Below are 14,171 nucleotides of genomic sequence, written 5' to 3' on the forward strand. Positions count from 1 at the left end.
GCTTTGCTGATATACTCTGTGCTGCTGAGAGGGCAGGACTCCAGACTTAGTCTAGAACCCAGAGCAGTTTTCTTGTTATCTGTCTTTCATTCAGGCACTTGATGTAGGATTTTTCAGATTTTTTTTTTTTTTTTTTTACTTTTAAGGATACAACTCTTTTTCAGAAAATGAAACCACACAGTGGTCTAGTCCAAGACAATTTTACAAGAGGGAATTGCAGCATAAGTGAAGTATGAGTAACGTCATTTGTTGAAGGTCATAGAGCTGATCATTGGCAGAGCTGGGGCAAGGATTCCTTTTCCCAACCATCGGCCTCCTTCCTGTTCTTGGAGGCTGGCAGAGGAGCAACAGCAGTGAAAGGAGCAAAATAACAAATGGTATCCAAAGGCAGAACATGAATCCCAGATGACTGCCTGAGAAATATAGATATGACTGCAGCTAGAACACACATTGGTTGTGTAAATAGACGGGTAGATGCCGTTATAAACACAAAATGTGTGTATGAGCATCACTGATCCTTGTGCGTGCTCTCTCTGAAGATGCAAATCTTCTGACTCACGGCAAAGAATCCATCTGTGAATCTTTTATCATACCCATTTTTGCCCTACTGGTCTTCATCAGATATGATTAGATGGTAGCTAATCAGTGTTCTGTTTAATCAGGTCTCCTGATTAATAATCACTGTATGTATTTTGCAGATAATTAAATTTCCAAACACTAGAATTCAAGTAAATACCTTTGACATTAAGCCTATACCAAACAAAATATAATTTTTCTTTGTTGAATCAACAACCCTAATAGTTGATGAGGTTATTACGATGAGCTTCATTATCGTCTTACTGATGAATGGCAAAAGGGTCTATCCACTGAGTTCCTGCAGCTCAGGAATACCACAGGATAGGCAGGCAGATTGTGCATAATAGAAGAAAAGCGAGAAAAAAAATCTCTTTTTCCACGTCCTGCATAGAGTTTCCTGTTTCTGTTTATAAATGTTACACATTTACAAATATTCATTTTGGGTAGTAAATAAAGACTGAGGAAGAAGCCTGTTAGCATTCTGGTAGCAACAGCAGATGGTGTGAACCATGAGGGGATGCTTGGAATACAGAAAAATAAATTGTTATTATACATAGCAAAGACTCTGTCTTATACAAATTCTTGGTATAATGTAAATCAATTCTTAAGGTACTTTAAAACAATATCTAGTGGAAGTTTTAGTTACTAAGAACTGAGAAACAGTATAAAAATTAGGTATTAAACAAGTAAATTTAAATATTCATTCTGGATGTAAGCAAACTAATAGAACTTGGTAGTCCTCAGTCTTTAAGTATTTTCTGAAGCTAAACTTGAAAAGGCAATATGATTTCCAAAGCAGACAAGTTTTATTAAAACAATAATTTTATTCAGAGAAACAGATTTTTCCTATCACTTGAATATAAGCTACTAGGAAAGCCTCAAGGCAAAAACATTTTTCAAAACCAGTTTCTCCTACAAGGTAGATAAGATAGTAGTAAAAAGAAGGTTTCAAGTTTGATAAAAGAGTCATATATATAATGATCTTCAAAAATGATAATCAAATTTCTGATGGGATCTTTGTAAATTGCAAAATGAGCTTATGCCCAAGGATATGTGTATTTGTATGCACATGCACAAGTTCTTTTGTGTGCATGTCTTATTGTGGAGGATAAATTTGTCAAAATTTTTAATCAATGTCCAAGATTATTTATTCATTCAAAAAACATTCACTCCATGTCCACACTATGTCAAGTGCTGTATATAGTCATGGTTTTCATTAATGGGTCAGTATTGTGAATCAGAAATCAAAGAGGACTGGATTGCTCTTGTGATTCTGGAGACCTTTGTGTCTCTAAATGTTCTTTTTCATTCACCAGGCATTGCTATGTATGTTAGCTGCTCAGTAGCATCTGACTCTTTGCGCCCCCGTGGACTTTGCCCCACCAGGCTAATCTGTCCGTGGAATTCTCCAGGCAATAGTGGAATAGGTTGTCATTTCCTTCTCCAAGGCATTGCTTGATTTAAATATTTAAAATCCGTGCAAAAATTTAATCATTTTAAAAACAGGTTACCAAGATCAGATAACTTTGTCAGTCATCAGGTCAAGAGCTGATGGAAATACCAAATCATCCCAACATATAAATTCAACTGCAATTCAGTTCAGTTCAGTCGCTCAGCCGTGTCCAACACTTTGAGACCCCATGAACCACAGCATGCCACGCCTCCCTGTCAATCATCAACTCCAGGAGTCCACCCAAACCCGTGTCCATTGAGTCAATGATGCCATCCAACCATCTCATCCTCTGCTGTCCCCTTCTTCTCCTGCCCCCAATCTTTCCCAGCATCAGGGTCTTTATAAATGAGTCAGCTCTTCGCATCAGGTGGCCACAGTATTGGAGTTTCAACTTCAAAATCAGTCCGACCGATGAACACCCAGGACTGATCTCCCTTAGGATGGACTGGTTGGGTCTCCTTGCAGTCCAAGGGACTCTCAAGAGTCTTCTCCAACACCACAGTTCAAAAGCATCAATTTTTTGGTGTTCAGCTTTCTTCACAGTCCAACTCTCACCTCCATACATGACTACTGGAAAAATCATAGCCTTGACTAGACAGACTTTTGTTGACAAAGTAATGTCTCTGCTTTTTAATATGCTGTCTAGGTTGGTCATAACTTTCCTTCCAAGGAGTAAGTCTCTTTTATTTCAGAGCTGCAATCACCATCTGCAGTGATTTGGGAACCCCCCAAAATGAAGTCAGCCACTGTTCCCACTGTTTCCCCATCTATTTGCCATGGAGTGATGGGAACAGATGCCACAATCTTAGTTTTCTGAATGTTGAGCTTTAAGCCAACTTTTTCACTCTCCTCTTTCACTTTCATCAAGAGGCTCTTTAATTCTTCTTGGCTTTCTGCCATAACGGTAGTGTCATTTGCATATATGATGTTATTGATATTTCTCCCAGCAATCTTGATTCCAGCTTGTGCTTTCTCCAGCCCAGCCCTTCTCATGATACACTCTGCAAATAAGTTAAATAAGCAGGATGACAATATACATCCTTGACGTATGCCTTTTCCTATTTGGAACCAGTCTGTTGTTCCATGTCCAGTTCTAACTGTTGCTTCCTGACCTTCATACAGATTTCTCAAGAGGCAGGTCAGGTGGTCTGGTATTCCCATCTCCCTCAGAATTTTTCAGTTTATTGTGATCCACACATTCAAAGGCTTTGGCATAGTCAATAAGGCAGAAATAGATGTTTTTCTGGAACTCTCTTGCTTTTTCGATAATCCAGTAGATGTTGGCAATTTGATCTCTAGTTCCTCTGCCTTTTCTAAAACCAGCTTGAACATCTGGAAGTTCACGGTTCACATACTGATGCAATCTCAAAAACTACAGAATGATCTCTGTTCATTTTCAAGGCAAACCATTCAATATCACAGTGATCCAAGTCTATGCCCCAACCAGTAACACTGAAGAAGCTGAAGTTGAACAGTTCTATGAACACCTACAAGAACTTCTATAACTAACACCCAAAAAAGATGTCCTTTTCATCTTAGAGGACTAGAATGCAAAAGTAGGAAGTCAAGAAACACCTGGAGTAAATGGCAAATTTAGCCTTGGAGTATGGAATGAAGGAGGGCAAAGGCTAATAGAGTTCTGCCAAGAGAACACACTGGTCATAGCAAACACCCTCTTCCAACAACACAAGAGAAGACTCTACACATGGACGTCACCAGATGGTCAACACCAAAATCAGATTAATTATATTCTTTGCAGCCAAAGGTGGAGAAGCTCTATACAGTCAGCAAAAAAGAGACCAGGAGCTGACTGTGGCTCAGATCATGAACTCCTTATTTCCAAATTCAGACTGAAATTGTGACAGTGGAGAAAACCACTAGACCATTTAGGTATGACCTAAATCAAATCCCTTACGACTATACAGTGGAAATGAGAAATAGATTTAAGGGACTAGATCTGACAAACAGAGTGCCTGATGAACTATGGACAGAGGTTCATGACATTGTACAGGAGACAGGGATCAAGACCATCCCCAAGAAAAAGAAATGCCAAAAAGCAAAATGGCTGTCTGAGGAGACCTTACAAATAACTGTGAATTAAAGGGAAGTGAAAACCAAAGGAGAAAAGGAAAGATATATCCATTTGAATGCAGAGTTCCAAAGAATAGTAAGGAGAGATAAGAAAGCCTTCCTCGATGATTAATGCAAAGAAATAGAGGAAAACAATAGAATAGGAAAGACTAACGATCTCTTCAAGAAAATTAGAGATACTAAGGGAACATTTCATGCAAAGATGGGCTCAATAAAGGACAGAAATGGTAGGGACCTAACAGAAGCAGAAGATATTAAGAAGAGGTGGCAAGAACACACAGAAGAACTGTACCAAAAAGAGCTTCATGACCCAGATAATCACGATGGTGTGATCACCCACCTAGAACCAGACATCCTGGAATGTGAAGTCAGGTGGGCCTTAGGAAACATCACTACGAACAAAGCTAGTGGATGTGATGGAATTCCAGTTGAGCTATTTCAAATCCTGGAAGATGGTGCTGTGAAAGTGCTGCACTCAATATGCCAGCAAATGTGGAAAATGCAGCAGTGGCCACAGGACTGGAAAAGGTCAGTATTCATTCCAATTCCAAAGAAAGGCAATGCCAAATAATGTTCAAATTACTGCAGAATTGCACTTATCTCACATGCTAGTGAAGTAATGCTCAAAAACTCAACTTAAAATTCCGTAAATGGAGCTTGAGATCTTGCTAGTCATTGGCTGGACCATTGGTTTTTAAAAAATTGCTCATATACCTTGTTTAAAAAGATTTTTAAAGCAGGTATCCCCAAATGAATTTTAATTTTGAATCTCTAAGTTTTAGCACATTTATTATATTTAAAAAAGGTAATTTTTTTATAATTATAAATAAATGCGGCCCCTAGCTACTCTACAGAGAATTGACACTCACAATCAAACATTTCAAAATATGAATGATCGAAGTTTCTCTAAATGATCAGGAATTTCAGATCCCTTCTTTATTATGAGTTTGCAGAGAATATATTGCTCTTATTAGTATTGCACTATTAACCTCATCCTTTCTAATATGTGCAAAGGTGGTCAGGATATGATTATGATGAAAATTAAGAGGATAAAACAGAACATTCTATGGAATAAATAATAAAACATTAATAATAGGTAATAATAAAACATTAATAAGTAATAAAACATTCCAAAATAGTAACCATTCTGAAAGACTAAGTACAAAGCACTCAAGAAGATGTGCCTCATATAAAAATATCCATGGACAAAATGTCTAAATTCTTTAGGGATTTAGAACTTATGAACAGTCTTTCAGAACCCATACCACTATCAGGTAGAAAATCTTCTGTATTACTGAAAAGGCAATAGATAAAAGAACTGTTCATTAATAGCCAGTGCCCATTATTCCAAAGATCAGACTCTTTAGTATTCTGAACTAAAATAAATATCTTAGGTAAATACCTTAACACTAACCAGTACCAAGAACTCCCAAAGCATCTAACAACCTGTGGGAGAGAAAAAGAAATAAGCTGGCTTGGACTCTGCCTGAGGCAGATTTGGATTCAGCCTTCTCTATCTGCCTGGAGTATGGAGAAAGACTCTGAGGTCACCATACTCATGTATGACATCACTGAGTGTGGAATAATCCTGCCAATGTAAAGTTAATTTAACAAATGCTCAGGATATGACTAAATCAGGTGAGGGTCTCATTCTATTAAATAGAAGTGAGATGGTTTAGATAGAATCTCCCGTTAATGCCAAACAGCAGATTGACACCTATGCAAAGAATTATCCACTCCATCCATTGCAAATATTAGATCTGGCTGTCCAATAGGGTAACTAATACTCATATGTGACTATTTAAATTTAAATTGTTGTTTAGTCAGTAAGTTGTGTCTGTCTCTATTGCAACCCCAGGACTGTAGTCTGCCAGGTTCCTCTGTCCATGGGACTTCCCAGGCAAGAATTGGAGTGGTTTCTATTTTCCTTCTCCAGAGGATCTTCCTGACCCAGGGATAGAACCCGCGTCTCCTGGATTGGAGGTGGATTTACTGCTAGGCCACTGTGCTGTGTGTGCTTAATCACTCAGTCTTGTCCGACTCTTTGTGAACCCATGGACTCTAGCCCGCCAGGCTCTTCTTGCCATGGGGATTCTCCAGGCAAGAACACTGGAGTGGATCGACATGCCCTCCTCCACGGGATCATCCCAATCCAGGGACTGAACCCAGGTCTCCTGCTTTGCAGGCAGATTCTTTACTGTCTGAGCCACAAATGAAGCACCCTGAGCCACTAGGGAAGTCCAAATTTAAATTAATTAAAGTAAATAAATTTTAAGTTCTTCAGTCACCCTAGCATTTCAAGTGTTTAATGTCTTCATATGGCTAGTGGGAATCACATTAAATAGGGCAGATATAAAGTATGTCCATCATGGAAGGAATGTTGCATTAGGCCATCATTAAACAGGTGGAAACTGGTTTCAAATATTTTTTTATAAATAGACACTTGAGTTCTTTGTAATAAATATTAGAATATTTAAATATTATAATTATAAGTGTTATATGAATAATATGAATATTATGACTCATCCATAATAGAAATGAATAAGCAATTTATTTTAATAGATGGTAGCATCTTTAAAAGCACATGAATATCATTTGATGTGTGAAAAGATGAGATTTTTGTATTAGCCTGTATTTTAATAAATTTCCAAAATTGAGAAATTTATAGGAAAAGGTCAGGTCTCTAGTGTTTAAACCAATCTCATTATGTAAAAATAATTGGTGCTAGGTTACTCATTTAATATTGAGAAATAGACAGTTAACAGGGATAATTGAATAATTAGTCATTTTAATCTTGACTTTAAGCTTTAAACATCAGTTCAGTTCAGTTCAGTTGCTCAGTTGTGTCCGACTCTGCGACCCCACAGACTGCAGCATGCCAGTCTTCCCAGTCCATCACCAGCTCCCAGAGTGTACTCAATCTCATGTCCATTGAGTTGGTGATGCCATCCAACCATCTCATCCTCTGTCATCCCCTTCTCCTCCTGCCTTCAATCTCTCCTGGCATCAGGGTCTTTTCAAATGAGTCAGCTCTTCAAATCAGGTGGCCAGAGTACTGAAGTTTCAGCTTCAGCATCAGTCCTTCCAATGAATATTCAGGACTGATTTCCTTTAGGATGGACTGGTTGGATCTCCTTGCTGTCCAAGGGACTCTCAAGAGTCTTCTCCAACACCACAACTCAAAGGCATCAGTTCTTCAGAGCTCAGCTTTCTTTATAGTCCAACTCTCCATCCAACATCCATACATGACTACTGGAAAAACCATAGCTTTGACTAGATGGACCTTTGTTGGCAAAGTAACTTCTCTGCTTTTTAATATGCTATCTAGGTTGGACATAACTTCTTCCAGGGAGCAAGTGTCTTTTAATTCCATGGCTGCAATCACCATCTGCAGTGATTTTGGAGCCCAAAAAATCAGTCTGTCACTGTTTCCATTGTTTCCCCACCTATTTGCCATGAAGTGATGGGACCAGATGCCATGATCTGAATGTTGAGTTTTAAGCCAACTTTTTCACTCTCTTCTTTCACTTTCATCAAGAGGCTCTTTAGTTATTCTTCTTCAGTTCTTCTGAGGTTATATCAATAAGATGTATGATTATTATACTATGGCAAAGATGTAAGTGTGTATGTACGTGTGTATATTCATGTGTGTCTGTGTATCTGTGTATGTTAGGGTTTGTTGTTTTTTCTTTTAATTAGACTTTATGCTTTACCTATTCACCCACTTTAAGTACATAGTTTGATGAATTTTGATGTATGATTGTGTAACCCAGGTTATAAAATATTCCCAGCATCCCAATAGTTCTAGTGACCCTAGAACTTCTCTTTCCAACCCTTCTCTTTCCAACACCAGTTCCTGGAAACCATCTTGATCCACTTTATATCACTGTAGATTAAACTTGTCTCTTCTGGTTTCATATAAATGGAATTATGCAATGTTTATGCTTTCACGTCTGGCTTCTTTCATTCAGCATAATACATTAAAGAATAATCCACATTGTTTTCTGTATTCATAAGCAATGTATTTTGATAGAGTAGTTATTACAGTGTGTATGTAATTTGTTTAATCATTGACAGGATGATTGACAGAGGGTTGTTTCCAGTTTCTGGCTTTTATGAATAATGCTGTTATGAACATTTGCACACAGGTTTTTAATTGGAAATATGTTTTTATAACTCTTGGGTAAATAATTAAGAGCGGAATTTCAGGATTATGAGATAAATTTAACTTCAAAGAATATTTCAAGCTATTTTAAAAATGAGCTGTACCACTTTCATTTTCAACAGCAATATATAAGACTTCTGTCTGTCTTCTAGTTTTAATTTTCATTTCTCTGATAATAGAAGTATCCTTTTAAGTGCTTATGATTCATTTACATATCTCCTGTGAAGTACACGTTGAAATTTTATTGGATTGTTTATCTTATTATTAAGTCATAAATGTTATTTATATATTCTTTACAAATTCTAGATACAAGGAAGCTATATTCATTGCAAAAATATTTTCTCCCAGCTTGTGGTCTATTGGTTCGTTTTCTTAAAAGTATCTTTCAAAGAACAGAACTACAGAGTGTGGAGTACTCAGCCTGGTGCCATCTTGCTCCCACTGGGTGCTGGGAGTAGGAGGTAGAGACTCAGCTCCTGCTCCAACCCACCAAGGCTGCCGCACCCCACCAAGGTACTAGGGTCCCGCCTGCATCTGCAGGAGGGGGATGGAAGATCGGCTCCATGTTTCACCTTGAAATTACAGTCCTACTGGGGAATTGAAGTGTAACTATGTCCATCCCCCTACCCCACTTCCTTGAGGACAAGAGGGAAATGGGCTGGAAAATAAATCTTCCTTTGGACCCCAGTTGGGAGATTGGATACAAATATTTTGTAGCTATTTGGCAAAATGGGGTAAAGGTATTGCCAACAAGACTTTCTGTTTTCCCCATCCTTTGGCTAGAGAAGGATGGCTTCCCTGGTGGCTCAGACGGTAAAAGCATCTGCCTACAACGCAGGAGACTCAGGTTCGATCCCTGGGTCAGGAAGATCCCCTGGAGGAGGAAATGGCAACCCACTCCAGTACTCTTGCCTGGAAAATCCCACGGATGGAGAAGCCTGGTAGGCTACAATCCATGGGGTCGCAGAGTCAGACATGACTGAGCAACTTCACTTTCTTTCTTTTCTTTTGGCTAGAGAAAACAGGTTTTTCTTGAAGATTTACCTGTTTCTACTAACAGTTCTGGGTTAGAGGCTTCTGGAAGGCAATGTCTGGGATATATAGAAAACCAAAGAACTCACTGCCTTGAACATCACAAATCCCAAGGTCCCTAGGGAGCATGCTTTCTACTTTTCATGTTAAAGAAAGTTCCTAGGCCTGCTGGTTATGCTTCTAAGGGATTTTAGTTGTAAGGAGGAAGAATGGAGTTACTATTTTTATTTGCTAGGGAAAAGTATATAAATGTATACTTTAAAAGTCCATTTATAATAGAATCAGAATGTGAAATATGTAAAAACTATCACCTAATGACTAACTCTTGTATAATAAAAGGTATTTAAAAATTTGCTTACCAAACTGCAAACTATACTGAGGGAAATTAAAGAGGATATAAATAAATAGGAAAATAAAGATATTGGTCATGGATTTAAAAACTCAATATTGAAAAATAGAATTTATTCCATAATGTATATATAGATTAGGTGACTCAAATGGTAAAATGTCTGCCTGCAATGCAGGTGGCCCAGGTGTGTTCGATCCCTGGGTTGGGAAGATCCCCTGGAGAAGGGAATGGCTGTCTACTTCAGCATTCTTGTCTGGAGAATTCCAGAGACAAGAGGAGTCTGGTGGACTGTAGTCCATGGGGCACAAAGAGTTGGACACAACTAAGCAAATAACAGATTAAATGCAATCCCAATCAAATCCCTAGATGGATATTCTGAATGTCAGGGTGATTGTAAAAAAAATATATATTTATATATGGAAATTCAAATAACCTAGAAAAGTCAAGACCATATTGAAAAAGTCAACAAAGATAGAGGGATTACACTAAAACATTTCAAGCTTACTAGTAATTAAGGCAGCCCAGCATGTTGCCAAGTTGGACATACATACTAGTGAAATATCCTAGAACAGAGCTGTCTATATTTATGACAAAGCTTACACTTCTTAGTGCTGTAAGAAGGAAATTTTTCATTAAACTACACTTGGATAATTGTCCATCTATACGGGAAAAGTAATAATTTGTCTTCTACCTCACACACTACCAAAAAAAAGCCCAGTATATTGTAAATCCTAATGTGAGACTGAATCTTTCAAAAGAAAGAAATGAGGTAATTTTTTCATGATTTTGAAATAGGCACATATTGTGTTTAGCTTATTAAATGCTAATATGCTAAATTATGTAATAAATAAACCTAACCATAGAAGTACATTAAGAACTTCTCTTAATCAAAGACTCCATTGAGAAAGTGAATAATGAAGTCAGTGAGTGGGAAATATATTTGCAGCTCATATGTATGGCAAAGGAATTGTGTCCAGAATAAAACAAACAATAAAAGCAACAGATAGTCAAGTAAAAAATGTGCAAAATATCTGAACAAATATTTAACAAAAAGAATATTCACATGGCCTGTAATGTATGATAAGGTGATTTAATTCATATTGCAATACTACAAAGCACCCACCAGAATGAATAAAATTGAAAAAAAAAAAAGACAATAACCTAGTATTGGGAAAAATATTCAGCAACTGAAACTCATATGAACTTCTGGAGGAATTTGTCTTATGATGTTGGAAAACTACTTATTACCCATGAACATACACATAGTCGATGATATAATAATTACATCCTATGGTATATATCCTTCAGAATATGTATGTATCTTTATCAAAGCATATACGAAAGGAAAGTTCCTAGAAACACTGTTTTTAATAGCCTAAAATTGTAAACAAGCTACCATACACTTATCCCAATATCCATACAACTAAACACTACATAGAAATGAATTAACAAACTATAACAACACAAAACAATACAAAACAAAGTGAATTAATCTTACAAATATGCTGAGCAGAAGAAACATATGAAACATACATACTGGAGATTCCATTTATACAAAATTTTAAAATGGACAAACAGCTATGGTGGTAGATTTCAGGACGGTGTTTTTTTTGTTTTTTTTTTTTTGTTTGTTTTTTTTTTAATTTTTTTATTAGTTGGAGGCTAATTACTTCACAACATTTCAGTGGGTTTTGTCATACATTGATATGAATCAGCCATAGATTTACACTTATTCCCCATCCTGATCCCCCCTCCCACCTCCCTCTCCACCCGATTCCTCTGGGTCTTCCCAGTGCATCAGGCCGGAGCACTTGTCTCATGCATCCCACCTGGGCTGGTGATCTGTTTCACCATAGATAGTATACATGCTGTTCTTTTGAAACATCCCACCCTCACCTTCTCCCACAGAGTTCAAAAGTCTGTTCTGTATTTCTGTGTCTCTTTTTCTGTTTTGCATATAGGGTTATCGTTACCATCTTTCTAAATTCCATATATATGTGTTAGTATGCTGTAATGTTCTTTATCTTTCTGGCTTACTTCACTCTGTATAAGGGGCTCCAGTTTCATCCATCTCATTAGGACTGATTCAAATGAATTCTTTTTGACGGCTGAGTAAAATTCCATGGTGTATATGTACCACAGCTTCCTTATCCATTCATCTGCTGATGGGCATCTAGGTTGCTTCCATGTCCTGGCTATTATAAACAGTGCTGCGATGAACATTGGGGTGCATGTGTTTCTACTTAGGAGTATATCTACCTAAAGAAACAAAAGACCTATACATAGAAAACTATAAAACACTGATGAAAGAAATCAAAGAGGACACAAACAGATGGAGAAACATACCGTGTTCATGGATTGGAAGAATCAATATTGTCAAAATGGCTATTCTACCCAAAGCAATCTATAGATTCAATGCAATCCCTATCAAGCTACCAACGGTATTTTTCACAGAACTAGACCAAAGAATTTCACAATTTGTGTGGAAATACAAAAAACCTCGAATAGCCAAAGTAATCTTGAAAAAGAAGAATGGAACTGGAGGAATCAACCTGCCTGACTTCAGACTCTACTACAAAGCCACAGTCATCAAGACAGTGTGGTACTGGCACAAAGACAGAAATATAGACCAATGGAACAGAATAGAAAGCCCAGAGATAAATCCACGAACCTATGGACACCTTATCTTTGACAAAGGAGGCAAGGATATACAATGGAAAAAAGACAACCTCTTTAACAAGTGGTGCTGGGAAAACTGGTCAACCACTTGCAAAAGAATGAAACTAGAACACTTTCTAACACCATACACAAAAATAAACTCAAAATGGATTAAAGATCTAAATGTAAGACCAGAAACTATAAAACTCCTAGAGGAGAACATAGGCAAAACACTCTCCGACATAAATCACAGCAAGATCCTCTATGACCCACCTCCCAGAATATTGGAAATAAAAGCAAAAGTAAACAAATGGGACCTAATGAAACTTAAAAGCTTTTGCACTACAAAAGAAACTCTACGTAAGGTGAAAAGACAGCCGTCAGATTGGGAGAAAATAATAGCAAATGAAGAAACAGACAAAGGATTAATCTCAAAAATATACAAGCAACTCCTGCAGCTCAATTCCAGAAAAATAAATGACCCAATCAAAAAGTGGGCCAAAGAACTAAACAGACATTTCTCCAAAGAAGACATACAGATGGCTAACAAACACATGAAAAGGTGCTCAACATCACTCATTATTAGAGAAATGCAAATCAAAACCACAATGAGGTACCATTACACACCAGTCAGGATGGCTGCTATCCAAAAGTCTACAAGCAATAAATGCTGGAGAGGCTGTGGAGAAAAGGGAACCCTCTTACACTGTTGGTGGGAATGCAAACTAGTACAGCCACTATGGAAAACAGTGTGGAGATTCCTTAAAAAACTGGAAATAGAACTGCCATATGACCCAGCAATCCCACTTCTGGGCATACACACTGAGGAAACCAGATCTGAAAGAAACAGGACGGTGTTTTAATGCTGTGCTGGGGAGATTGTGGCTGAAAGATGGAAGCGGGCTTATGTGTATTGGTAATGTTTCATGGATGCAGGAGCAGGTTACATGGGTGTTCTCACTTCTGGTTTGTGTGTGTCTCTATATGTATGCTATACATCAGTACATTTATTTGTGAGAGTGTGTGTGTATGGATTAAATCATTTCCCACCATCCACACTGTTAGTATTCTGATTCAAGTGGTGTTTACCATGGCCTAAACCTTTTTTTTTTTTTTTTATTTTCATAAACTGTCATTCCAGCATCTTTTATTTATTTTTTTTTAATTTTTTTATTAGTTGGAGGCTAATTACTTCACAACATTTCAGTGGGTTTTGTCATACATTGATATGAATCAGCCGTAGATTTACACTTATTCCCCATCCCGATCCCCCCTCCCACCTCCCTCTCCACCCGATTCCTCTGGGTCTTCCCAGTGTACCAGGCCCGAGCACTTGTCTCATGCATCCCACCTGGGCTGGTGATCTGTTTCACCATAGATAGTATACATGCTGTTCTTTTGAAGCATCCCACCCTCACCTTCTCCCACAGAGTTCAAAAGTCTGTTCTGTATTTCTGTGTCTCTTTTTCTGTTTTGCATATAGGGTTATCGTTACCATCTTTAAAAATATGGAACGCTTCACGAATTTGCGTGTCATCCTTGCGCAGGGGCCATGCTAATCTTCTCTGTATCGTTCCAATTTTAGTATATGTGCTGCCGAAGCGAGCATGGCCTAAACCTTTTAGTAGCTCTACTCTTCACCCCACTGCACACTGGTATCACTGCTTCTACCATCTTTTCTTTAGTCTAGTCTTGAAAGAGCATCGGATTTGTCCTTTGGAAACATAATGAAATCATATAACTACTCAGCTCAAAGCTCTTCAATAACTCTCCATTCCACTGAGGGAGATAAATTCAGCACCCCCATGTCTGCAAGGCTACTTCCTTCTCTGAGCTCATTTGCTTCC

At 37.8% G+C, this 14,171-nt stretch overlaps 1 non-coding gene across 1 annotated transcript; it reads right to left on the reverse strand.

Annotated features, from left to right (window-relative positions):
- Window positions 1-13,826: 13,826 nt before the first annotated feature.
- Window positions 13,827-13,933, reverse strand: LOC122674929. Its single transcript, XR_006335093.1, has one exon. It is a non-coding gene; the product is annotated as a U6 spliceosomal RNA (small nuclear RNA).
- Between the last annotated feature and the right edge of the window lie 238 nt (window positions 13,934-14,171).

Source organism: Cervus elaphus, chromosome 18 (genome assembly GCF_910594005.1).
Source record: "Cervus elaphus chromosome 18, mCerEla1.1, whole genome shotgun sequence".
Lineage (NCBI taxonomy): Eukaryota > Metazoa > Chordata > Mammalia > Artiodactyla > Cervidae > Cervus > Cervus elaphus.